Here is a 25,601-nt window from a genome sequence, read left to right on the forward strand (position 1 = left end):
GTGAAACCTGCCAATTTGTAAATGCTGGCAGCTAATTAAATTTTTTAAAATAATAATAACACGGTCAGAGCCAAAGTAAGCATGCAGGGTGAGCCACCATCGGCTGGCAGGTCTCTGCCTCCGGAATAAGATTCTTTGACTTCATCCTCTGGTTGTCCCACGCCCCCTGTTCCAGCTCAGGACCAGGACAGGGAGTGGGGGAGTCCAGGGAGCAGGACAGGGCAATCACTTGCCACTCTGCCCTCCCTCCTGGGGACAGAATCTTCACCTCTATTTTGCATATGGAGGAAGTGAGGCCCAGGGACCAGATCATTCAGTCACAGATCTGCACCAGCTTCCACTCTGTGCCAAGCCCCAGAGAACAGTTCCCTGGCGGCCGCCCAAACCACAGGGGTTCCCTTGGGGAGAGCCGGGATCGCATCCTTCATCAGGGGACTCCGGTGAAACAAGCACCCACACCAAACACACGTTCTTTTTCCATGGTGACACCTGCTGGCTCAGCCGTGACATCAACTGGTCCAGTGGTCATCACAAAGCTGACATGGGGTGACAACCCTAAGATAGCAAAGGGTGGGGGGGTCCCTAGCTGGGAGACTGAAGCACCAGGAGGGGAGGGGACCCAAGAGAGTAGGGAAGATTCAAGCCCACCCGGGAAGGCAGAGCCCCCTCCAGGCCACCCAGGTGCCTGCAGCAAGGGACCCTCAGCCCAGAGAAACGGCCGGCCAGCCGCCTCCCTCGGCCAAGGTGGGGGCTCCCCACCCCACCCAGGACTGCGCAGAGACCCACAGGTGCCTGGGACCGTGAGGCCACCGGTGTCTGCCACTGGGTGCCAGACTCACGGTGCCAGGCCCTCTGAGCAGGGGGCTGTCTGCGTCTGCAGGTATGTGAGCGACACACGTGTGGCCCATGTGGGAGACTTGCGTGTGATGGGCGCCCACGTGGGGCCGGCTGGTGCGCGCGTGCGTGTTCGGGGGGCTTTGAGTCTTTAATAGAGACACAACTGACAGAAGCCAGAGTGTCGGACGTGGGCGCCAAGCACGTGTGTGCAAAGGGACGTAGGGACAGTGTGGAGGGGCCCTGAGGGGGGGGGGGTGCTGGGCCGGGGGATGGGACGACCGGGTGCGCCCGGGAAGAGTTTGCAAGAACTTCTGCTGCGGCGTGTGTGTGGCCGTGGGCGGGACCTGGGGACCCGGGGACGGTGATGGCAGGGGTGGTGCCAGACCTCGAGGCCCAGGTCTTCCCTGCTGAGCGGGCGACCCGGCGGCGAGGGGAGACCCCGTGGGGCAGGGCTGCTGGGAGCCGGGAAGAAGCACCGGCCGGCCGGGTGGGGGGCCCGCCAGCGCGCAGGGGCCGCGCAGAGCGAGAGCCGGGCGGGCGGCCGCGGCGGCAGGGGTGGGCAGCCCGCGGGGCTCTTCCGTCGGTCCGCGAGCTTCCCAGCGCCCCGGTGCCCCCAGCCCGGGGCTGAGAGGGGCGGCCGGGCCCGGGGCCGCGCTGGCGGGGGACGGCGAGCCCCGGGGCGCCAAGGGCCGGCGTGCACTCACCGCGGGGCGCTCCGCTCGGCGTCCGCCCGTCCGTCTAGTCCGCCGTCGGCGCGTCGAGAGCCCGGGCGCCCCCCGGCTGCGCGCGGCGCGGGGCGGGGCGGAGCGCGGGGGCGGGGCGCCCCGGCCACGCCCCCTGCCCTGCCTCCGCCTCCGGGGCGGGGTCTCGGCCTCGGCGGCCCGGAGGGGGCGGGCCCCGCGCAGAGGCGCAAACGCACAGCCCCGCGCGTCTGGGCTGCAGAGCCCGGGGCGCGCCCGCCACCCAGTCCCTATGCCCTCTGGGCTCCTGGCTGAACCTGGAGCGCCACCTCGGGCACCGCTGCCCCGGGGCGCGCTGGGGGGCTTTGCCTGGGCCTCCGGACCCACCTCCGCCACTGACGCGCGCGTGCGCATGGACCAGGCGCCTGGGCGCCTCGTGATGTCCTGAGGGGCCTGGGTACAAACCGCCAGGAGGAGGCGTGTCAGACGCAGACCCAGCCTGCCACCCACGTGGCCCCCTCCAGGCTCCCCTGCCACGGCAGGTCCTTGTAGTGGGGGGCCTGAGTTGGGCCTCCTCGTCTCTTGAATGGTTAACTCGACTGTTAATGGGGAGACGTGGACACCCCGGTCATGCCCAGCACAGGACCCCAGGAGCAGTGACCACTGCAGATTGTAGGCTCAAAACACTGACTACTGAGACTTTGCGACAGTGCCCCAGCTGAGACAGGATGGGATAGCCCAAGATCTGGTCCCCACCCTCCACGACCAGCGGAATCAACCTGGGGCAGCAGAGGACAGGGCCTGCGTCCCACGTCCTTCTTCCTGGCCAAGGGCTCACACTGCTGTCCCCGCTGCTCTCCCCAAAGCCGTCACAGGCACTACCAGGCCAGGACAAGCATTGGGCAGCCCTGGGGGAAGAGGGCCTGGGCCCAGAACCCCTGGAACCTGCAGGCCAGGACTGTGGAACCGAAACCCCAAGTTCAAGTTCAGCACCTACCTACTGTCCCAGAGGCCAAGGAGGCCTGAGCAGAGGCAGGCTCTGGGGAGACTGTCTTCCATCTGTCTGTCCACCTGGCTGTCTTTCTCCCTCTGCCTCTCTACCTAAGTCTCTCTCTCTCTCTCTCTCTTTTTTTTTTTTTCTTTCAGTCCCAGGGATTGAACCTAGGGGTGCTTAACCCCTGAGCCACCTCCCCAGCCCTGTTTATATTTTATTTAGAGACAGGGTCTCGCTGAGTTGCTTAGCACCTCAGTTTTGCTAAGGCTGGCCTCCAACTTGCAATCCTCCTGCTTTAGCCTCCAAGTTGCTGGGGTGACAGATGTGGACCACCAGGCCCACCTGGCTCTCTTTTATTGTAGTAAAATTCACATAGTCTAAAATTCACCATCTCATCTATTATAATGTTTATAATTCGGTGTAGAAGTTACAAAACTTTCTTTCTCTCCCTCTTTTAGCCCTTTCTCTCTCCACGTCTGTTTGTCCTGGTCTCTGCCTCTCTCCTTGACTCTCTCTATCTCTTTCTCTCTCTCTCTCTCTCTCTCTCTCTCTCTCTCTCTCTCTCTGGGTCTCTGTGTTTCTCTCAATCAAGGACCTCATTGTCCAGAAGCCCATCCCTGTCCAGAGATGAACAGCTCCATGGTCATCCAAGAGTGTGTCCCAACTTCACCCAGGGGCTCCCTGCAGCCCAGGACAGGACTGAGGCAGTTAAAAGTAAAGACTCAGAGAGGGAAAGTCACCTGCCCAGAGTCACACAGCTAGGAAGAGCCCATGGCTCACACAAAGGAGCCAGGAGGGGATGAGGCGACCAAAGTCTGAACTGAGAAGCTGGGCCTGGTGAGCCTCCACCTTCTGTCTAAACCCGGCAGGCCTTCCCACTCTTGGGCCCCTTTGTCCTTGACACCTGCTCTCTCTCAGGGGTTTTGCACATGCTGTTCCTTCTACTGGAATGCCTTTCCCCCGGATGCCCACAGCTGACTCATCTTTGCATTGAGATGTAACTGACATGTCCCCATTTCAAAGAGGCCCTCCCCAAAGCCCCAGCAGAGGTAGCAACTGCCACTGTACCTGGTGACTCCACTGCGTTCTCTTCAGAGAACTTCTCACTGGCTGATTTTTAAACTCATTTTTAATTTTAAATAGATTTTTAATTCCTTTATAAGCCTGGCACAGTGGCTCATGCCTGTCATCCCAGTGGCTCAGGAGGCTGAGGCAGGAGGACTACAAGGTGGAGGCCAGCCTCAGCAACTTAGCGAGACCCTAAGCAAATCAGCGAGACCCTGTCTCTAAATAAAATATAAGAAGAGCTGGGGATGGGGCTCAGTGGTTAAGCACCCCTGGGTTCGATTCCTGGTACCAAAACAAAAACAAAAATATTTATTTATAAATGACTCTTGGTAGCATAACCTGGTGGTTGAGAACTCTATGCCATACCAGCTGTGTGACCTTGGTCAAGTTACTTCACCTCTCTGGGCCTTGATTTCCTTGACTATAAAATGAGCATCACAGCCTGTTTCAGGGGTTGTTGGGAAGATTCAGTGAACTGAAATCTAAAAACACTTTGAAGCAGCCTTCACCCAAAGGGAGTGCTCGTTAAATATCTGATGAGTAAGTAAATAACAGATGGAATCCTTCCTTCTGTCAACGAGGGTGGTGGCTGCGGGGGTGGACGGTGCCAAACGGGGAGCCACTTGCTCTGTGCCATCCTGGGCAGCTCTCTGCCCTTCCCTACCCGGGGAGGACAGGCAGCGAGCCAAAATTTGGTCCCATCCTGCAGCCCAAGGAACCCAAGGCCTGGCCGGCTTCCCCTCAAACACACGGGGAGCCGCTTCTCCAGACCTCTGTTACTTGAGCCAGAGTCGCAGCCAAGGCAGAGTGTCCCGCGAGCCCTGCCAGGGCCGTTATCGCAGCCAGAGCGTGCATCACCCACCAGGAATTCGGGGCCCAGGCCTGGCTGACACGGTCGGAGGAAGTTGCCGGCTGATAAGGCTGAGAGCGAAGGGTCACAGTGGGCAGCGGAGATTTACATCCGTGACAATCTCACCCGCTCCCAGGGCACCGAGGCGCCAGGGCCAGCTGGGTGGGGCTCACCTGCACCACCTGACCAGTCCAGATGGGGAAGAGAGGACTCAGGGGCCTTTGGGGTCTGTATCCTTACTGGGCAGCCTTGGGGAGGTTACTATACCTCTCTGAACCTCCATCCTGGTATATAATAAGAATAAATCCATAGACTACCTTAAGGTTTAGGAACATGGGTTTGGGGACCCAGTGGCTTTGGTTTAAAGGCACACTTTCTCTTTCTCTGTCTGACCTTTAGCAGATGGCTTTACCCCTCTGGCCTCAGTGTCTCTATGTACAAAATAGTTCCTGTCTCCTAGGATTGTTTTGTTGTTGTTATTATTGTTGTTGTTGTTTTTGGCACCAGGGATTGAACCCAGGGCTGCTTAACCCCTGAGCCACATCCCCAGCCCTTTTTGTATTTTATTTAGAGACAGGGTCTCACCGACTTGCTTGGGACCTCACTAAGTGACTGAGGCTGGCCTCCAATGTGTAATCCTCCTGCCTTGGCCTCCGGAGCTGCAGGGATGACAGGCGTGTGCCAGGGCACCCAGCTCCTTGGGTTGTTTGGAAGTCAGGACGTTTAATGCAGTATTTGGCATATCAATAAGCCCTTGATTAATTTCATTGTCATTATTATTAATTTCAAACAATCAACTTAGGAGAAAAGAGGGTTATGATCGGAGGGTCTCTGACAAATCTGGAGGGAAACGAACAGGCACCAGGGTCCCCATCTCACTGTGCATCTGGGTACAGACGGCATGGGGGGCCCCGGTTCCCCAGGATCCCCCGCCGCTGCCTCCGGGGGCTGAGGTGACGTGATTCTGTGCTAGGATGGCTCTGGTGTCTCTTTAGCTTCCCATTCAGCATCTTTGCAGCCAGGATGACGGCCGGGTGGGTGTGTGGCCTGTCCCCAGCTACAGAGGGGACAAAGACTCTGGGGGGACGTGTATCCTATGTCCACAAGTCCAGGAAAGGTATTTGCTATGGTTTGGATACGGTTCGAGTGTTCCCACCAAAAGTTCATGTTCTGCTGGTTCGGTCGGCAGCGTTAGGATGTTGGCGTGATGGAACCTTCCAGAAGCAGAGCTCAGTGGCGAGTGCTTAGGTCTTTGGGAGTACTACCCTCAGAAGGGATTCAAGTATTTCCCTCAGGACCCTGGTTAGTTCCCACGAGAGTGGCCCCTGAACCTCTCTGGCCACCTGTCTCCCCATGTGACAATCTCACCAGCTCCAATGAGTTCCCGCCATGATCCCACCGCCATCTTGTAATGCTGCCAAGGCGCCCTGGCCAGGAAGCCAGCACCATGCCTGTGAGCCTTCCAAACTCTGGACTCAATAGACCTCTTTTCTTTATAAAGTAGTTAGCCTCAGGCATTTTATCACAGCACAGCCTAGGAATTGATAGTTCAAAATAAATAAATAATGTCCCCCCGGGGGATCTTCATGCCCTGTCTGGTTTGCAAAGTCATATTCTAAAACTCCATCTGGGGCCAGTGCGACCCTGCGTCTCGGGGTCTTTGTTGAGTATCAAGATGGCAGATCATGCTACCCCATGGGTGAGGTGGGCCTCTGTCTGGAAATCACGGTCCATCAGCTTTGAATATCATCTTAGGCCAATTTCTAAGCCTGGCGCTTAGAGATCTCTGCTCAGCATAGCCTGCTACATAGGAGACCAGTTTGGAGCAAAGAAGTGTCAGGGGACAGACAGGAGAGGACGGCAGGAGCCCAGGTGACGAGGAGGATTCCACACCGCGGGCCCACGGCGCTGACCCCACGTAATTTCTTTGCCAAGAAGCCATTACCTGCACCCTGCCTGGCCTCGGGGACAGGACATGTCATGTCCCTTGGCAAACTACTGTTCCCTGCAGGAGAAATGCAGCCCCAGATCATGTGCATAGGAGGAGCCAAGTCACCCTGGAGGGGAGACTCTGGGGACCAGGTCCTGACACTCAGGGGGCTGAGGGTGGTTCCTCCCGACCATCGAATCTTAAGAACGTGTGGTTAAGAATCCATTAGAACCATCAGCGTGGGCCCGGGGACCTGGGGTGGCCATGGCAGTGGGGACTTGAAAAGCTGATGTCACCCTGCTGTCAGTCAAAAGTCAAGAGGTGGACCTGGGCGGGACTTTCTGGAAACTTCTCTGGGTCCCCCAACAATAAAACTGGAGTGCAGGAGAGGCACCTTGTCCCTGTCCTCTCTGAGAGGACCCACTCTGTCCCTTACAGTGTCCCCTTTCCCTTTTCCTGTCCCTTCGGGAGACTCAGGCCTGGTACTCTGAGCAACATGTCTGAAATCTCTCTGCCTTGATCGCCAGAATCGGGGTTCAAAGGGGGGTCTTCACGCTGCCTCGGTTTCCCTGAAGGCCCTGCTCCAAGACCGAGGCAGAGGAGAGAGGAAGACACAGGTCACAGGTCAGACCAGTCAGTTCCTCTGGCCAACTCCCACCACTGTGGAGTGTCGTGTTTGAGTTGCTTGTTTGGATTAGGGTTTCAGGCAACCGGAGGTTCAGTTTCTTGTACCCAAGAGCCTAGTAGAATTTGATTCACGGAGGCGACATTACCTACCAAGTCCAGCACCCGCACATCCGGGCTCCTTCGGACAGAGGGGTTGGCCATTAAGAATTCCTGTTTTTTATTTTTTTTCAGTACCAGCATTCTACCACTGAGCCTCACACCTATCCCTTTTTTACTTGCACAAGGGTCTTATTAAGTGGCTGAGGCTGGCCTCCAACCTCCCATCCTCCTGCCTCAGCCTCCCGAGCCGCTGGGATGACAGGCGTGCGTCACTGCGCCTGGCTGGATGCCCATTTTACAGAGTGAGAAACTGAGGCTCAGTGGCCCAGTTAGTGCCCAGAGCAGTCAGAAGGCAGGATGGACACACTGCCTCCTGGCCTTCCAGAGGAAGGAATGGAACACTCACTACAGGCAGGTCCATCAGCTGGACCTGTGGACAGATGCTGGCGGCCTGTGGGCAGAGTGCTTGGGAGTCTGGAAACAGGACGCGGGGGACCATGACTGCTTTTCTTCCACTCTTTCTCAGTCCCCCTGCTTATTCCAGGAAGGCTGCCCGGCCAGACGCCTCCCGTCTGGGAACAGTCAGCCCCTGCCTCCCGTGTCCCCGCTCACTCGTGACTCACCCAGCCCATCTCCGCGCCTGGCGCGGTGAAATTTCTGGCACTTCTCAGAAGGTCTGGTAACCCTGGAGGAGACGGGGCCCAGCCTTGCTGCGCAAGCCAGATCTCCTGGCGGGACGAAGAGGGAGGCTGGGACCAGGCCCTCCCACGAGGAGGCCCGAGAACCTTCCCCCTGCAGCCGCCCAGAGCCGAGAGGGTCTTGGCTAAGGCCAAACAGTACTACCGAGCCTAAGGAGCTGGAGGGGCGGACCAGACCTGGGCAAGTCTCCTGCCCAGGCTGAGTCTGTTTCCCCTCCTGTGTTTATATATTTATTTTGTGTGTGTGTGTGTGTGTGTGTGTGTGTGTGTTTATGTTGTTTTTGGTCCCAGGGATTGAACCCAGGGGTGCTCAACACCTGAGCCACCTCCCCAGCCCTTTTTATATACAGACAGGGTCTCGCTGAGTTGCTCAGGGCCTCACTAAGGGGCTGAGGCTGGCCTCCAACTTGCCATCCTCCTGCCTCAGCCTCCTGAGACGCTGGAATGCCAGGCGTGCCCCACCTCATCTGGCTGCTTTCAGCTTCTTGAAAAGACCCACCACCCTGCAATAAAGAAAGAGCAATTAAAATAGCCACTGCAGTACAGTTTACGATGCTCCAGGATCTTCTGTCCAGAGCCCCTGCCCCAAGGCCCAGCCCAGAAAGCTTTCTACTTTCTCATTCAAATTTGAGGTCTTGGGTTCCACTCGGCCAGAGGAGCACTAGAGGACAGGTCTCAGAATCCCTGTCCCTGGGGTGAAAGAGCCCAGGTCTCTCTGCCCAGCTGAGCCCAGAGGAAGGAGCCAGGAGCTGGGCTCTGGTGTGGAAGGGTAACACCCTCCAATCTCTGCTAACTCTGGGTGTAGAGAGAGTTGATTCCCTTCTTGGAATCTTGCCCCGCTTCGGGTCCTGCCTGCTCTTCCTCGATTAGAGTTCTGCTTCCTCTAGCAGCCCAGGGTCAATCTAGCCTGCCCCTGTCTCAGGGCCAGGCCAGGGACCTGAACACAGGAACCTGGACTGGTCTGCACAGCCCATAGAGAAATTTCACCTTCCACATCCCACCCTTTAGACTTTAGGTAATATGACCCAAGTTTGTAGTGGTTATTTGGTACTTTGATACCAAAGTACCACACACACTGATTCCCGCAGCCTCCCACGGAGCTGCTGGCAACCCGTGGCCAGGTCTGCCTGTCTGTCCTGGACATCTGATTCGGTCGCCCTCTGGTCCCTCTCCAGCCCATCTGCCTTTCTGCTGAGGCTCATTCAGCTTCTTTCTTCCTGCCTTGCTCTCCGAAGCCCTGATAAGGCACCAGCAGGGAACCCACACCTTCTGGCCAGCTGGCTCAGCCCCCGGAAGCAGAGAAGTCCCCCGTGACACATGTTCCTTAATCCCTCATCTCTGTCTGACCAGCCCTGGCGCCTCCCAAGCTCAGGATAAGGGCCAGGTCTCTCCACCCAGCAGGGAAGATGCAGCATGTGACTCTGACCACAGACTCTGAAGTCACGCTGCCTGGGTTTCAAGGTTCAAATCCCAACTTAGCCGTTTACAAGCCAGAGGACCTAGGGGAAATTTCCCCTCTGGGTCTCAGTGTCCCCAGTGATAAAACACCTCCCTACCTCAATATGCTGTTATGAGATTAAGAGATTAGCATGTAGCCAGGGCATGGTGGTGCACACCTGTCTTCCTAGGGGCTCCGGAGGCTGAGGCAGGAGGATCGTGAAGTTGGAGGCCAGCCTCGGCCACTTTGCAAGGTCCTAAGCAACTCAGTGAGACCCTGTCTCTAAATGAAATATAAAAAGGGCTGGGGAGGTGGCTCGGGGTAAAGCACCCCGGGTTCAATCCCTGGTATTAAAAAAAAGGAAGAAAGAAAGAAAAAGAAAAGAAAATAGGGATAACAGCACTTACCTCCTCTGGTGTCCTGAGGTTTAAATGAGTTAATAGATGGGCAGGAATTGGGGCAAGGTACACAGGAAGTGCCCAGTGGAGGTTGGTTAAGCGCCTGCGGAAGGAAGATGGAGACTGAAGAGTCCTTTGAAGGAAGGGTGGAGGGGAGAGGATGTGGCGGCCGAGCCAGGGCCCTAGGCGCTCCTTAAGAAGCTTGTGTTTTGCTCTGAGAGCAACCAGAGGAGACTGTGTGAAGAGTTTGGGTGGAAGATGATTGAGTTCAGATGATTGAGTTCATCCTGGAAAAACTAGAGAAAGATGGAGAGAGCTTAGGAAGGTTGGTGTGATGTGGAGTCACAGTACGCAATTCAAACAGCCCAAAGAGTAACTTTCATACTGAAAGAGAAGTGAGGTGGACTTCAGGCACTGTTAGATCCAGGTGCTCAAAAAAAAAAAAAAAAAAACCAGCAACAGGATCAAGGTTTTCCACCTTGGTCCCTTAGTTTTGCTCTCTTTTGCTCCATTTTTCATCATGGCCTCCTCTTCGGGCGACCAAAACTGCCAGTAGCTCCAACCCACAGTCGCAGAAGTCCCGCCAAAATAGAGCTTGACGCCAGTGGTCTCGAGGTTCTCTCCAATTGGGTGGCATAAGTCAGGTGACCAGGCCTGACCAATGGCTGCTGCCCCAGGAATGGGCTGTGCTGATTGGCCCAGCCACAGGGCAGGGAAATTGGCAGCCTTGGGTTTGAGGTCCATTTCCTCCACGTTGGGTTCTGTAAATCCTTGGACGGGCGCAAAAGGACCTCGCCCAGCTCTTCAGTGATTGGGTCTCCTCAGGGAAGATGGCGGCCCATCCAGCCAATCAGAACCCAGAGAGGCCGCATCTCGCACGGTCATTGGCTCCCGCGAGGTTGGGTACCAGAGACCGCGAGCCCCTCTGGAGAAACACGGTGGGTCTTGATGGGAAAGCCAGTCGCCTGCGGTTGGTGACTAAGAATCCAACAAGCAGGTCACACCCACCACAGAAATGCTGGCCAGCGGCAAGGAATGCCCCAGGAGCCCAGGATCTGAGTCCGATTGTGGGAAGACGCCGAAAGAGGTCCTGTTCAAGGCAGGGCATCCCCACCCAGGATCCTCTCCTGGTCCCTCCCCAGTCACACTGCCTCCCCAGGTGGCCTTAAAAGTGTTACCTGCCAGGCACGATGGCGCATGCCTATAATCCCAGCAGCTCCGGAGGCTGAGGCTGGAGGATCGCATATTGGAGGCCAGCCTCAGCCACTTAGTGAGGCCCTAAGCAACTCAGTGAGACCCTGTCTCTAAATAAAATACGAAATAGGACTGAGGATGTGGCTCAGTGGTTAAGCACCCCTGGGTTCAATCCCTGGTACCAAAAAAAAAATTGTTTTTAATTGTTACCTGCTGCATATCATTCCCAATCTGTTTAGTGCTGTGTTTGAACTTGATATAAAGAAACTGATGCTGTAAATGTCCCTCATCACAATGGTAGAATGAGATCCACGAAACGAAGCTGGTCTTCAGTTGTTTTCACTGCTGTGTAATATTCCACTGACCAGCTCTAATGCACTGACTGAATCCCTCGACGCTAAACATTTAGATTGTTTTCTTTCTTTTTCCCCATTACAAACAGTGCAGTTGTAACTATTTTTTTGTTCCTCTCTGTGATACTTGCAGGAATCCTCTAGGGCAAGCATCCAGGAGAGTGAACGCTGGGTCACAGGGTAGGCACATGGTCAAGTTCACATCCTCACAGCAGACTGCTGCTTCTGGGTGCCTGGACCCATGTGCGTCCCCACTAACTGCTGCCAAGGGCTCCGCCCTCCTCTCCCACGCTTGTCAATGTGGTCGGTGTGACAGGGCATCACAGTCTTCGTTTCACGTCCCTCCTGGTGAATGAGGACATGCCTTTTCTGCCTTTTTTTCTTTTGTAAAATCTCTGCTCGGGTCTCTCACCCCTTAAACCACTGTTTTCTTCTTTCTGATTGCCTGATGTCTCCAGCACAGTCTAGCCATGGGCTGCCCCGCCTCTAACTTCTTCCATGGCTCCCGTGAGCCCTCGGAGTAAAGCCCACACCCAGCAGCCTGGCTGGCAAAGCCCAGCGGTGGTTTGGCTCTGTCTGCGTCTCTATCTGATAGGAGCCATTTCCTGCGTCTCTCCTTTCACGTTCTTTCCTCCCCTGCAGGTCTAGCAGGATTCCTACCGGCTGGCTGGCCTGGTCTCTGCTCTCTGCCTCTGCTGTGCCGTCTGCCAAGAACCATGTCCCCATCCCTGAGGGCCCCACATCCCTGCCTGGCTGCTTCTTTCCCAGAAGGAGCCAAGGATGGCCGGAGGCAGCGTGGGGACGTTGAAGAAACGTAGTCCCAGCTGGAAGCTGTGGCGTACGCCTGTCATCCTAGCAGCTTGGGAGGGAGGCTGAGGCAGGAGGATCGAGAGTTGGAGGCCAGCCTCAGCCACTTAGCGAGGCCCTGAGCAACTTAGCGAGATCCTGTCTCTAAATAAAATAGAAAAAGGGCTGGGATGTGGCTCAGTGTTTAAGCAGCCCTGGGTTCAGTCCCACTAAAGTGGAAGTGGGGACTTGGAGTAACACGAGGCCCAAGAAGGACCCGGAGACCGCCAGGATCCCCATGAGGGAAGCACAGGATTTGGAAGGAAGGAGCTGTGTTCTAGTCCTGCCTTCATGGGTGACAGACGTACTGAGCTCTGGGGACTAGTGTCCTGTCCTCTGTGCCTCAGTTTCCCCATAACAGAGGGGCCTCCTGGCTCCTTCCGGTCACAGACAGTGCGCCTGGCTGGCCAGCCTGGGCTCCGACCCACCGCCCAGCCACGGGGAGCAGACAAAGGGGCCTTGTCCCCGCCCCCGCCCAGGCACGTCCCCGACGCTCGGCTCGCTGAACAAATCCAGATGCCAACGCGTGGGCGGAGCGGGTGGGAGGCGGAGGGCAGCCCTCTGGATGTCTGGCCCGCCCGGACTCCAGAAGCCACGGCCTCTGGGGACAGCCTCTCCCCCGCCCGCCCCCCAGGCCGCCCCAGGCCCCTTTCACAGATCAGAGACGCGGAGCCCCGGGTGTCACGGTCACCAGGCTTCAGGCTCAACCCGAAGAGACAGAGGCAGCCTGACCACCCCTGAGACCCCTGTCCCGGCCTCCCCCCAGGTCCTCCCAGCCCAGCGTACTTGGGGTGAGGCCCCTGCCCAGTTGACCTGCCCTGGGCCATTCAGAGCGCCCAGGGGCCGAGGCCACCGTCCACCGTGCTGGACAGCCTCGAAGGGAGAAGCCAGCCTCAACCTCACCGAGCAGAGAGCTCGGGTCCCCCTGGGTCCCCTGCCTGCGTCCAGCCAGGCCAACAGAAGGCCCCCCACAGAGAGGCAGGCTCCAAGGCCAGCCCGCCACCCACAAGCTCCTGGCGTGGAGCGAGGGAGGCCCCTCTGCGCCTCCCAGCCTCCTCTGGGCCTCCCTGCCTCCTCTGGACCTCTCTGCCTCCTCTGTGGGATGTGCCTCAGGGGCTGTGGGCAAGATGGAGGAGGACTGTAGGAGCTGAGGCTACACCAGATCGAAATTAGTAACTGAGGTCAGGAAAGGGAAACACCGAGAACTGTTTATTTCATTTTGTTTTATTTTATTTTGGTACTGGCGATTGAACCTAGGGGTGCCTCACCATGGAGCCCCATCCCCAGCCCTTTTTATATCTTATTTAGAGACAGGGTCTCGCTGAGTTGCTGAGGCTGGCCTCTAACTTTCGATCCTCCTGCCTCAGCCTCTTGAGCCGCTGGGATGACAGGCGTGCGCGCCCGGCAGCGATGATAGTTTATAACCATTCACAGCAGAGTTACAAGGCAACGTTGAGTCAAAGAAGTCGGCCATCCATGGTGACGCAGGTATGAGTCCATTTCTAGAACGGAGAAAACTAATCTAAGCTGTTAAGAAGTCAGGACCAGGCTGGGGTCGCGCCTCAGGGGCAGAGCGCTTGCCTAGCACGTGGGAGGCACGGGGTTCCAGTCTCAGCACCACGGAAAAATCAATAAATGAAATAAAGGTATTGTGTAAAAAAAAATCAGCGGCAGGTTCCACCTTGAGCCCAGGAGGGTGGGCGGGGGTCCCAAGGGAAACTTGCAAATTGCCGATCAGACAGCAACAAGGCCACCTGCAGCCTCGTGGTCGGTCATGCAGCAACGAACTGTCACCAACATCTCTTCTTTCAAGCCCCAGAGGATCATGGACTCGAGCCACCAGGAGCAGCCCTCTTGCCCAGAGGGTCAAGACTGGTGGACATCTTGGACCTCTGGGGAGAAGAGACGGTCAGGGACCACAGGACAAACTAGAACCATGGAAACCCCCCGGGGGGGAATAAAACATCACCCTTTGTCGCCCGGGAAGTAGGCTCTCCGCCCCATGTCCTCTCTACAGACCCGTCTCGAGAGCTTTTTGTAAGATGTGTTCTAAGTGGTTATTCAGACGGCGGAATAATGCACTGTGACACGTCAGACATCAATGGAGGACAACGTCTCTCTCTTCTGCTTGTCCATGATGTAGGATCAAAGGTACCTCTATTCTACCCTAGCCCCTCTCCCCTTATTGAGTCAGCACCCACATATCAGAGACAACATGCAGCCTTTGGTTCTTAGGGACTGGCTTATTTCCCTTAGCATGATAGTCTCCAGCTCCATCCGTTCACCAGCAAATGCCACCATTTCATTCTTCTTCATGGCTGAGTAATATTCCATTGTGTACACATACCACAGTTTCTCGATCCACTCATCTGTTGAAGGGCACTAGGTTGGCTCCATAGCTTAGCTGTGGTGAACTGAGCTGCTATGAACATTGATGTGGCTCTGTCACTGCAGAATGAGCATCTGAGGTCCTTGGGGTGTAAAGCAAGGAGTAGGACTGTCTTGAGATCTTGATCAGACCATCGAAACACAACGTTTGCAATATGAAATTGTTACCTGGTCGGGGGACAAAATAAACCGTCTATGTGATCTTGGTCAGCTTCAAAATCACTCATTCTGGGGGCTGGGGTTGTGGCTCAGTGGTAGAGCACTTGCCTAGCAGGCGTGAGGCACTGGGTTCGATTCTCAGCACCTCATATCATTAAAGGAATAAGATAAAGGTCCATCAACAACTTAAACAGTTATATTTTTAAATCTCTGATTTTGGAGATCGCACACCTGAGCCGAGGACATTCTTAGTCTCCACTGGCTTTGCTGTGGATGTCACCTCAGGTGTGAGGGTTTCAGTCATGTGGTTGCCTGGGCTCCTTTGCACGGATTGGAAGGTCACTTTTGCTGGAAAACACTGACTCTTCCCTGGGCCTGCAGATGTGTGATGGGTGACTCAGTAGGGATCTCTGTCTTTGTGTAACCTCTGTCCCCTTGGCTGCCTTCACTTTAGGATCAGCGTCTACTTGGTCCTGGGTGTGGACTTGAGATTGCCCTTCAGAGCTGATATGTAACATTTTTTTTTTTTTTGGTCCCAGGGATTGAACCCAGGGGTGCTTACCCACCGAGCCACATCCCCAGCCCTTTTTATGTTTTATTGAGAGACAGGGTCTCGCTGAGTTGCTTAGGCCTCACTAAGTGGTTGAGGCTGGCCTCCACCTTGCGATCCTCCTGCCTCAGCCTCCTGAGCTGCACCCAGCATTTTCTTTTCTTTTCTTTCTCTTTTTTCAGGAACAAGTGGCAAAGTCCACAGTCTGCAGCCCCGTTCCACCTGTCTACATATGTCCATGTCTAGGAAGAAAGAGGAGACCCTAAAAATCACCTGGGATATGAACTGTTGCTTATGGGATGCACTCCTTCCCCACGGGCCCCCCAAAAAAATACTAAGTAAAGCTCTCCAAAAACTGAATCTTCAGGAGATCGACTGAGCCTGCAAGGAGGGGTGACAGGCTCCTCCCTCTCAGCAGGTCGCGCCTCCAAGTCCTGGGCCTCCAGAGAAAAGTAAAGAGAGAGCTGGGCACAAGGGGCTTCAGGGACTGTCCAGAGCTCACCCTGCGAGTGTCTGCAAAGCAAATGGCACCACAATAAGGAGCCTGGGGAGGGTGTCCTGCCTGTTCCCCACACTAGGGGGATATGTGGCCGTGAGGGAAACAGCAGCAGAGGTCCTGGTCCTCAAGTAGCAAATGCTTCTGGAAGCACGCACTCACGGCCAGGCATAGTGGTACACACCGTCATCCCAGGAACTGTAGAGGCCAAGGCAGGAGGATCACAAGTTGGAGGCCAGCCTCAGCAACTTAGAGATTCTAAGCAACTCAGCGAGACCCTGTCTCCAAATGAAACATAAAAAGGGCTGGGGGTGTGGCTCAGTGGTTAAGCACCCCTGGGTTCAATAATCCCTGGGACCAAAAAAAAAAAAAAAAGAGAAAAAGAAAAAAGAAAAGGTAGGATTCTCCTTCACCACAGTAGATTCAACTTAATAGATAAAGAAAAATGTGTTTAATACAACCCTGGGGCAGGCCTGTGTGTTCCCAACCCAAGAAACCACCCTTTCTTTTCCTGGTGCCCTGATCATGTGACCCACAGAGTCCTGCCTCTGTCACACCTTCTCAGTGTCTTCACTTCTACGAACTTCCATTCTTCATCCATCCACCCTTCCACCCATCCATCCATCATCCACCCATCCCTCCACCCACCCATCCACCCACCCAACCACCCATCCATCCATCCATCCACCCATCCATCCATCCACAACCCATCCACCCATCCACCCATCCACCCATCCATCCATCCACCCACCCATCCACCCATCCATCCATCCACCCACCCATCCACCCATCCATCCACCCACCCACCCATCCACCCATCCACCCACCCATCCACCCATTCATCCACCCATTCATCCACCCACCCACCCATCCACCCATCCATCCACCCACCCATCCACCCATTCATCCACCCACCCATCCATCACCCATACATCCATCCATCCACCCATCTACCCATCCACCCATCCACCCACCCATCTACCCATCCACCCATCCACCCATCCACCCATCCATCCATCCACCCACCCATCTATCCATCCACCAACCCACCGATCCACCCACCCATCCACCCGTCCACCCATCCATCCACCCACCCACTCGTCCATCCATTCATCCACCCATCCACCCGTCCACCCATCCACCCATCCACCCATCCACCCATCTACCCATCCATCCACCCATCCACCCATCCATCCATCCATCCATCCATCCACCCACCCATCCACCCATCCATCCACCCATCCACCCATCCACCCATCCATCCATCCATCCATCCACCCACCCATCCACCCACCCATCCATCCATCCATCCACCCATCCATCCACCATCCACCCATCCATCCACCCATCCATCCATCCACCCATCCACCCATCCACCCATCCATCCATCCATCCATCCATCCACCCACCCATCCACCCACCCATCCATCCATCCATCCACCCATCCATCCACCATCCACCCATCCATCCACCCATCCACCCATCCATCCATCCATCCATCCATCCACCCACCCATCCACCCACCCATCCATCCATCCATCCACCCATCCATCCACCATCCACCCATCCATCCACCCATCCACCCATCCATCCATCCATCCATCCATCCACCCACCCATCCACCCATCCATCCACCCATCCACCCATCCACCCATCCACCCACCCATCCATCCACCCACCCATCCACCCACCCATCCATCCATCCATCCACCCATCCATCCACCATCCACCCATCCATCCACCCATCCATCCATCCACCCATCCACCCATCCACCCATCCATCCATCCATCCATCCACCCACCCATCCACCCACCCATCCATCCATCCACCCACCCATCCATCCATCCATCCACCCATCCATCCACCATCCACCCATCCATCCACCCACCCATCCACCCATCCACCCATCCACCCATCCATCCATCCATCCACCCATCCACCCATCCATCCATCCACCCACCCATCCACCCACCCATCCATCCATCCATCCACCCATCCATCCACCATCCACCCATCCATCCACCCATCCATCCATCCACCCATCCATCCATCCACCCATCCATCCGTCTCTCCCTCTGTTCCTTCATGGATCCCTCTTCTGTCCGTCCTCTGTCCCCCCGCCCCTCCCCTCCTTCTCTTCACCTCCTCTCTCACCGCCCCTGCCTCCTGCTCTCCGCCCCGTGATGGCGCACACCTGTGGCCGGTCACGCAGCGGCTACTGTGCAGCTTTACCAGGAAAGAGGTCCTGACGCGAGCCGCGGCGTGGAGGGAGCTTGAGGACCAGGTGGGCAGCGGAATCCGTGGGTCGCTGCCAGGACAGGCACCTGCTGCTCCACCCCAGGAAATGACTGGTGGGTGCCAGAGGCTGGGGGAGGGGAGGGGCTTCGTGCTGAGGGGCGGGGCTTCAGATCGGAAGTTGAAGAGGTCTTGGAGACGGACGGTGGGGACGCCTGCGCAGCTAGGTGATGTCACGGGACCCACACTCCAAAGTGGATGCGAGGTTGAATTTATGTTATGTGTTTTTCACCAGGAGTTTTTTGAAAGAGTGGCAGATGATCATGGGAGGCAAGGGCAGAGGAGAGCAGGGTGGAGAAGCCTAGGCTACACAGGAGCTGCAGAAAGGGAATTCAACCAGGGGCCGTTACCTTCCTTTAAGCCTTGCTTCCATATTGTCCTGCCCTGGGGGTCAGATAAATGATGACAGAGGAAGGATGAAGGGGGCCCGGCTTGGGCAGAATAGTCACTGTGTGAAGCCCAAGGACAGCAGGGCTGTCCACGAAGTAGAACCTGTCCAGGGTCATGTTAACAAAGGTCTGATGTGTAGAAAGTGGGAGTAGGTGATGATTTTGACAAATTCCTCCACCCTGCCCTCTCTTGGCCACCACCTGGACCTTGGTCCTCAGACCTCATTCCAGCCCTCTCTGGTTCCCCTCATGACACTTGTTTCAGATTTTCAACCCAGATGAAGAATTCCAGGTGGGCAGCCAGAGAGACAAAACCAAAGCAACCCAAGTCCTGCCTCTGGGTCTTTTGAACTGCCACTCAGAGCCGCGGACGGGAAGCCACCCCCTGCTCGGAAAATAAAGAAAAGTAGAGACCGAGGCTCGGAGTCAGTCACTGACTGCTCCTTAGACTGCTCGACTCCCAACCACCACCAACGGGCTCCCGGGACAGATGCTTCTAGTTGATTCCGCATGTGTCGGGCTGACGGTATAACTGGGAGTTCTCCAATTAAATTCCATGTTTATTACAGCAAACCTCAAAATAGACTCAGACTCAGCACGCACCGATGTTATGACAACTTCATGATCGCCACAGCGAGGAGTTAGTACAGGGAGGAACAGTCTGCGTTGGACCTTTTATTTAGTTTTGTTTTTTGGTACCAGGGAGCAAACCCAGGGGTGCTTAACCCCTGAGCCACATCCTCAGTCCTATTTCATATTTTATTTAGAGACAGGGTCTCGCTGAGTTGCTTAGGGCTTTGCTAAGTGGCTGAGGCTGGCCTCCACCTTGCGATCCTCCTGCCTCAGCCTCCGGAGCCCCAGGGGTGACGGGTGTGCGCCACTGCATCCGGCTATCTTTGACCTTTGTGACCACACAGAGTGCTATGGAAATCAAGAATATACAATTTTTGGTTAAGTTCATTATCAACTGGCTGCTGGGACAGACTGCCCCCTGTCCTGAATCTACTGTGGCCTTGGTCTCTCATTAGCCCTGAGAGAATGTCCTTCCTGCTGCCCCGGCTTTGCCCTCTAATACCACCCAGGGCCTGTGGCCGGGACTTTGTCCCATGTGCCCTGGGCCACCTGGAGGCTCCCCACCAATCTGGCTCTCGACCTGACTGTACCCAACCGGGGGCGACCGCCAGGCCCCCTGATGGGGTGGTGGCTGGGGCCAGCACTCTGTCTTCACCCCCAGGAGGACCCCGGTGGGGTCCCCTTGTTTGCTCAGCCCCGATGGCGGGAGTTCTCGCCCCCGACAGAGCCTCCACCCAGCAGGGCCGCCTGGATCAGCCCCTGCCTGCTGGCCAGACTGATGACCCTAATCCCATGTGCAGACGCCGCTTCCAACCCTCCCTCACAAAAGGCCCTTGTTTGCGGCTCCCGCCGGGTCCCGTCCTCAGGCCCCCCAGGAAGGCGGGAAGTTCCCTGCCGAGCAGCCACCTTGGCCAGGCCTGGGCCAGCCCACCCTGTCCTGCAGGGTCGGAGATTAGAAGAGCCCTCGGGTCACACGGAAGGGGGTTTCTCCTGGTGCCCCCGCCAGCTGCACAAACCGAGGCTTATTTCTGTACCCCTCTGAGTCTACCTCTTTTTCCCCCCTTTTTTTTAAATTTGGGGTACCAGGGATTGAACCCAGGGGTGCTTAACCACTGAGCCACATCCCCAGCCCTTTTTCTATTTTATTTAGAGACAGGGTCTCGCTGAGTTGCTGAGGCTAAGTTGCTGAGGCTGGCCTCCACCTTGCCATCCTCCTGCCTCAGCCTCCCGGGCTGCTGGGATGACAGGCATGGGCCACTGTGCCTAGCTCTGAGCCCATTTCCTCAACAGGCCTGGGCCTGAGTCCTGCTGCCCACGTGGCTCACCCCGATGTCACCGTGGCTGTGACCACATACCTGACAAAGCAGCAATCCCCTGACTCTCTGAATCCAAATCTTCATCATTCTCCCTCCTAACGCCTATCAGTACCTGACAACGAAGACACATTTTACTCATAGGGTGCTTTTGTGAGGGAAGCGAGATTAACTAGATAAATAAAAATACAGATTGCCCAGGTCAACACGAATTTCAGATGAATGGTGAATCATTTGTTTAGTATGATTTTGTTTAATATGATCTGTAAGTCTGTCCCAAATATCAGACAGGACATCCGTTTTATCTGGCAACCTTACCCTTTCCACTTCCAGAAACTACTGAGGACCTCAAATAACTTTGGTCAACATGGGTTATGAATATTAATATTTACTGCATTAGACGCCAGGTGCCGGTAGCACATGCCTGTCATCCAAGGGACTCGGGAGGCTGAGGCAGGAGGATCCCAAGGTGGAGGCCAGCCTCAGCCACTTAGCAAGGCCCTGAGCGACTCAGTGAGACCCTGTCTCTAAATAAAATATAAACAGGGCTTGGGAGGTGGCTCAGTGGGTAAGCACCCCTGGGTTCAATCCCCAGTAACCCCCCTCCAAAAAAAAGAAATGAAAACAGAAAATTTATTTAAATATCTTTATCTATTTATCTTTAAAAAATGAGAAACATTACATGTTCACATAAAAACATGTTTATGAAAAATTACTATTTTTTTCAAAACAAAAAAAAATCAACGAGAGGAGTGATACTGCTTCCCAGTTTTGCAAATCTCTTTAGTGTCTGGCTTAATTGAAAACAGCTGGATTCTCGTAGCCGTTTCTTCACTCTGTTACAATATGTGATTTTCATTGAACTACGTGAAGAAATTCTGACCTTACACAGATATTGAGTCAGAAAAGGTTATACTGCCTTTTATTTTTTTGGAACCAGTTAAACTCAGGGGCACTCAACCACTGAGCCACATCCCCAATCCTATTTTCTATTTTATTTAGAGACAGGATCTTGCTGAGTTGCTTAGTGCCTCGCTTTTGCTGAGGCTGGCCTCCACCTTGGGATCCTCCTACCTCAGCCTCCCGAGCCACTGGGATGACAGGCGTGTGCCACCTCACTCAGTGGTATAGTGCTTTAGTAACCTTGTTAGATCATTATGAATATTTTTCTTTGTTAAAATACCAAAACTCAACAAATGATCATTTCTTCAACTTCAGTTACCTTGTGGAATCTACAACAATATGAATGAACTTCTCAAACTCAATTATGTGAAAATCCACAGATCTATCTTGTTCTTCAAATTGCTGTCTTCCCTAGGCAAGATTTTGTAAAAATATACATTGATCATTTGGAGAATATTCATTCACCAGTCTTCCAAACGTTAATATATTTCATTATTCAATAGTTGAACATCAAATATACTGATATCACAACCTACCTCATCAGAAAAATCTTTTAAGTATTGGCTCTTGGTACTGATAGAAGTTTTCCAATATGCAAATTTCACTTGAAGGCTGGAATTTTAGTTTTGGCAACCATTCCTATCCCTTGTTTTCCTTTAAATGACATTTCATTTCATTCATTTTCATTTTTCTTTGGTACCAGGGATTGAACTCAGAGACACTCAACCTCTGAGCCACACCCCCAGCCCTTTTTATATTTTATTTAGAGACAGGTTCTCCCTGAGTTGCTCAGGGCCTCGCTAAGTGGCTGAGGCTGGCCTCCACCTTGTGATCCTCCTTCCTCAGCCTCCCAAGCCACTGGGATGACAGGCATGTGCCACTGTGCCTAGCTCATTTCATTCATTTTCAAGAAAACATCTGCCAAACACCCAAGTCTGCATAACCACAGTTTTCTATTGTTCTTTCAAATTAAAAAAAAAAAAAAAGTGTTCATAAAAAAGTGGATAGTTGAGCTGGTAACTCAAACAGCACATGGGTATTTTCCTTAGATAACTATTTGTACTTGGATTTGCTTTATGTTCAAGTCCTCTCATCTAGAATATTAAAAAGTTATGTATTCAAGGAACACGATCAATACAACTCGTAATTTTTTTACCATTGGCAACCTATCAGGTTAGGTGAAGAATCCAATCACCACAAGTACAGTTGTGCTGTGGCCCCTGTTCAGGTTTTGTTTTTTAAAAATCTGATTTAGTTGTAGATGGACACAACACCTTTATTTATTTTTATGTGGTGCTGAGGATCGGGCCCAGTGCCTCATGCACGTGAGGCCAGCTCTGTCTTGGAGTCCCAGCCCCAGCCTCACCTACTGTCCCTTGTTTGATCACCACAGATGTTAGCAAGACAAAAAAGGCAACTATCCTTTGAAGATGATTCTGAAAATAGTTTTGACCTTGTAAATGTTCTAAAAGACTCTTGGGAAATGCCAGGGGTCTGGGGACCACTTTGAGAAGCTCAGTGTTATATGCATTTATCTGTCTCTGCCACTGGACTGTTATTGTCATGACTTGAGGGTCTTTGATTTCTGTTTCCTACTGTAGTTCAGCTTCTCAGACAGGAACTGGTGCCTAGTTGGTGCTCAATAACATTCTAGAATTACTAGAATACTTTTCCTTAAAATATAAGATGGCTGCCGCATGTGGTGGGGCATGCCTGTCATCCCAGCGGCTCAGGAGGCTGAGGCAGGAGGATCACAAGTTGGAGGCCAGCCTCAGCCAAAGCCTAAGCAACTCAGCAAGACCCTGTCTCTAAATAAAATAGAAAAAGGGTTGGGGATGTGGCTCAGGGGTTAAGCAGCCCTGAGTTCAATCCCTGGGACCAAAAAAAAAAAACCTGATAAAATGAAGGAGTAAGCCACAGGAATATTTAGGGGAAAACAAACAAACAAACAAACAAACAAAAAACAGTGCAAAGGCCCAGAGGTGGAAGATGACCTTTTCTGGATCAGCCGACACCCCTCAAGTATGTCCTAAGCATGGTGTAAGCACCAGGCCCCGTCCAAGACCCTGGAGAGGAGATAGATGATTAATATGATCACATTCCACAAATCCATACAGGATGTGTCTGACATCACAAGTGGAAAACTATAATATGAAGAAAGAAGATGGCGGGTGACAGAGATTGGTCCCTCTCAGCATGTGACCTGAGGAAGGGGTTGTGGGAGCCTTGCTGATTTCCCTCCCACTTCACAGGCAGGGAAGCTGGGCTTCCAGAAGGGCACAGGGCTGTGCAGGATGGAGTGGGAAGGGACCCAAGGCTCACAGGTGCCAACCTGAGTCACCTCCCATGCTGTCCTCCGGGGCCCCGAAGTCAGAGTGGAGCCTGCTGGAGTCAGGCAGGGTCTGGGGCACAGCAGGACCGTGGGGTCCACTGCAGCAATGTGACAAGAGCGAATGCCGTCCCAAGTACTGCACACTGAGTCCTCCCAAGTACTTCACACTGAGCCCTCCCAAGTACTGCACACTGAGTCCTCCCAAGTACTCCACACTGAGTCCTCCCAAGTGCTCCACACTGAGTTCTCCCAAGTGCTGCACACTGAGTCCTCCCAAGTACTCCGCACTGAGTCCTCCCAAGTACCCTGTGAGAGAGGTCCTGCCATGATCCCCATTTTATAGACAGGGAATCTGAGGCTCTGTGAGGATGCCTCATACACAGTATAGCAACTTCAAGGCCTCAACTCTTATTTATTTATTTTTGGCACCAGGGATTGAACCCAGGGGTGCTTAAGCCCTGAGCCACCTCCCCAGCCCTTTTATATTTTATTTAGAGACAGGGTCTCGCTGAGTTGCTGAGGGCCTCGCTAAGTGGTTGAGACTGGCCTCCAACTTGTGATCCTCCTGCCTCAGCCTCCAAGCTGCTGGGATGACCAGTCCTGCACCACTGCACTGGGCTTTTCATTCTTTTTTATAGCTAAATAATATTCCATTGTATGAACCAATCACATCTGTTTGTGGAGAGACATCCGGATGTCTTTTTACATGACAGGTACTTTGCACAAAATCACAAACCGTATTTCCACATCGACACCCGCAGAAAGAGACGACTTCCTCACTCTCTTCAGGGAATCAAACAGTGAGCTAAACATGGAGGACATGTTTCGGGTGGTTACGGGCAATTTCTAGCAACATGGTAGAATGACCTTCCCTAGGCCTCCGTCTGTACCACGTCGCCCTCGAGGTTCCTGCAGGGCCTGGGGACAGTCTGCGGTCACCCTGCAGGGCGTGGGGGTTCCAGGCTGAGGGCCCGGGGTCCTATGGGGCTGTCAAAAGGGATGCCGGTCCAAGCCTGCTCAGATGGTCCCGGCCACAGTGCAGCCTCCTGCCACGCTGGCCTCCGCTCGGGCAGCGTCAGCTTGGGACCGATCCCTTCCTTGTGGAGCCGGAGAGGTGGGAACGACCACAGCCACGGACGGGAAGGAGAGCTGGGTCCCCAGGCCAGGATGGGTGTCCCTGGGGCAAGGAGCAGTACTGTCCCCCTAAGACTCCCAGGGAGAGCACAAATCCGTTCCTCCCGCTCAGCCTTCCCTGCTCCTGCCTCCATCCAATAGAAAGTTCCAGAAAGAGCCTGGCAAGACCTGGAGTTGGGGAGACAGAGGCCCAGAAAGAGCTGGGAACTTATTTAGGGCCACACAGGGCTGGGAACTCTATCCTGTCCCTTCCCGGGCCTCGGTTCCCTCACGGACTGCAGACAACCCAGCGTGTGGTCCCCAGGACTGAAAAGAGGGCCACGGTGGGGAAGGGGCTGAGCTGGCCTCTGCAAACAGCCTCTGGAGGGCTGTTCCCGGCAGTACCCATTTGACAGATGAGAAAACCGAGACTCAGGAAGGAATCGGGGATCCTTTGAGATCAGACGGGGAGGCCATAGCAGCCACGGTCTCGGGTCTGCGGATCACTGCTCTTCCCTGGACTGGGGACGAGGGTTTCTGGAGGCCAGAGGGTCCCTCAGGAAGCCAGAGGGGAAAAAGAAACTCATGTTATTTTGATGCTGCTGTTTGGTTCTTTGTTTTTTCCATTTTCAGCCTCTACTCTGTGCCAGACTCTGGAAGAGCGTTTAGCTGGGAGTCGGCCATTTTTAACTCACAACAGCTGTGGGGTGGGGAGGGAGGAGGTTTAAGCCCATTTTACAGACAGGGAAACTGAGTCGCAGAGAGAAAAGCAACTGGCTCTAAGCTACATAGCAAGTGAGTGGCAGAGCCGGGGCAGGGCCCCAGGTCAGCCTGACCCCTCAGTCCATGCCGGTCCTACTGCCTGAGAGAGAAGGTGGCTGGGAGGCAGTGGGGAAGGAAAGGCTGCCAGAGGAAGGAGCCTGGAGCCCGGCACGGTGGTGCACGTCTGTCATCCCAGTGACTCGGGAGGCTGAGGCTGGAGGATCGCAAGGCCAGCCTCAGCCACTTAGCGAGGCCCTAAGCAACTCAGTGAGACCCTGTCTCTAAATAAAATATAAAAAGGGCTGGGGAGGTGGC

At 54.5% G+C, this 25,601-nt stretch overlaps 1 protein-coding gene across 2 annotated transcripts in view; it reads right to left on the reverse strand.

Annotated features, from left to right (window-relative positions):
• Fbln2 (fibulin 2) overlaps nucleotides 1-1,647 on the reverse strand; it is a 72,542-nt gene extending 70,895 nt beyond the window's left edge. For both annotated transcript variants that reach the window (XM_047534946.1, XM_047534945.1), the window contains exon 1: nucleotides 1,542-1,647. The gene's annotated coding sequence lies outside the window, so the exon portion shown is untranslated. The remainder of the gene's footprint in view (nucleotides 1-1,541) is intronic.
• Between the last annotated feature and the right edge of the window lie 23,954 nt (nucleotides 1,648-25,601).

The sequence above is a fragment of the Sciurus carolinensis genome, chromosome 19 (genome assembly GCF_902686445.1).
Source record: "Sciurus carolinensis chromosome 19, mSciCar1.2, whole genome shotgun sequence".
In the NCBI taxonomy this organism is placed as follows: domain Eukaryota; kingdom Metazoa; phylum Chordata; class Mammalia; order Rodentia; family Sciuridae; genus Sciurus; species Sciurus carolinensis.